The sequence below is a fragment of the Thalia democratica genome, chromosome 2, assembly GCF_965202585.1.
Source record: "Thalia democratica chromosome 2, ktThaDemo2.hap1.1, whole genome shotgun sequence".
Lineage (NCBI taxonomy): Eukaryota > Metazoa > Chordata > Thaliacea > Salpida > Salpidae > Thalia > Thalia democratica.
The window spans coordinates 95,476,570-95,478,926 of record NC_139166.1 but is presented as its reverse complement, the minus strand read 5'-3'; positions in this window follow the sequence as shown (position 1 = coordinate 95,478,926).

The window sequence follows — 2,357 nt, the reverse complement described above, 5'->3', positions numbered from 1 at the left end:
AACAAAGTTTGTTAGGTTAACAATTTAGTTTAAAATTTACAATTTAGTTTCACGCGTAAAATTTAAAATGACGTAACAATTAACAAGCGAAATATTTTTTTTAAGTATTCTATGAAATCTATGATAGTAATTATTTATGCACCAGAAACTTAGGCATAGTATTTGTACTGCGCAAAGCAGTTTTGACTAAAAATATTTGATCTAAAATTAGCACTGTTTTGAAGTTTACACTTTGTTATTACTATTTTTTTTAAATCTTTGTATCCTAGACAAGTTTAGTAGTTACTAAGCAACAAATGCATAAAGCATTTTTCTATTTTATATAAAGTCATACAAAACTAAATTAGTCAGGATTTCGAGGTAGACGATATTTTTGTTTTTGCAAAAGGATAAAACAAACAAAAAATCTAATTTCCTAAGTTGAAAACGTTAATACACAACATATAAATAAAATATACAAATTGTAGCAATAGTCTTTTAGCTTTTTTTCTCTTATCTTTATACATATATTTAAGATTGGTGTTAACTTGAATTTGCACTGCGTAAAGTTTACCATTAACTACAAAAGTAAACTTAATTGGCGTAAGATAAAAATTTCAATTAATTTAAAAAAATAAAAATATTTTGTAGTATATTTGTAGCAATGTATTAGTTTATATCTAATGATAAAAAGCTATAAAGAAATTAAAAAATTATACAGTTTAATTTTCATGGTAGATTAGAGCTTAATTTTGAAAAATTGTCTTAATAAACAAGTGTAATGATATTGGTGTAAAATTATAACTATAGGTAATACATAGATATTGAAATATCTAAAACAAAATCCTTGCATTTTTCTCAGAATTTTGTAAGTAACTTCACAAAACTTTTACACATTTATGTTTGTTTAAAAATTTTATAGCACTAGTATAGTTGTGCGTTAAAACTTGACATATATGTTAAACTGATGTTTTTCAAAACCAGTTTTATTGTTTAATTTACATTTTGTTGCTATTAGTTTACTTGAAGTTCATAAACTAAGTAGACAAGCTAAACATTGGTTTTACAAGATAATTTTGTAGTCATAAAATGCTATGGCAGTACAAATTTTCATTATTTTCATCATTAGCGTTGCGTGCTTGTTAAAAGATTAAAAATACCATTAAAAACATATATTATTAAATAAATTTCAAAAATATAAGCTAATTTATAGGTTGTTTATATAAACTCTGGTAAATATTTACTATAACTTTAAAACTTTTTGATGATTTTTGCAAAAATTATAGTTTTTATTGATACTAACTACACAAAAGTATCAAAAACTTTTATTTTTATAATAAAGCATTAAAAACTTAAAAAGCAAAGCTACACGGAAACGGCTTAAAATTTGTAAAGCTAAGGTAGAAAAAGCTTAAGTAGTTTGACGCTTTTATAGTTTACTCACTTTATGCTGACAAAATGTCTAACAAGTTTATTATATATCTTTACTTAGTTTATCATGTTTCAACAAAAAGAGCAAACTTTTGAAAAAGTAAGCATTTTAAAACATTAAAATTTTCAAAAGAACAAAAATTTTAAATAGAAATTAATTAATGTAATTAAAAACTTAAAAATAAAAATGTTTAAAACTTATTAGACTTGTTGTAGTTAAGTTAAATAATAGGTTAAAAAAAATTGTATAAGTCACGTGACTCACTTAAATATATATATGCTATTTTGCATAATAAAATAAACATGTTTTTGCTTTAAAAAGTCATATTCTACTACTCTTTAAATGTTTTTCTGTATCATGTTGTAATATTTTACTTTTGTTAAATAAACAAATTATAGTAAGATATACCAAAGTCATGACATGAAAATTAAATTTAAAAGATATAAGTCTACCTTTTATAATATTTTCCCATTTCAAGGAGTAATTATGTAAAAAACATAATCACAATACTTTATTTTGTATTCTTTTAATATTTATAGTTAGTATTATTATTTGAAAACTATTCAATTGTGTTGTTACAATTTTTTTTGCTGAAGTGTTACTGCTACGTATTTGTACCACATTTTTGTTGCCGTTTCTATAAATCTCACTGCTTTGTTAGAAAATAAAATTATTGAAACTTAAGTTATTGAAAGATATAGATTACTTGCAAACTTAGACATAAGCTGATGTGGTTTTATTTGATAAAGAGGAATAAAAAAAATTAGTAAAATCAAATTCTCACAGAATCAAATTACTTAAAAACTATACAATGACGTAACAACTGACAAACTGTAAACATTTTAAAATTATTCCATATTTAAGATAGTTTTGATAATATATAGTGTACACACATCTCATTTTCCGAGTTTGTACTGCAAAATGCAGTTTTAAGTTCTCTTGGCAT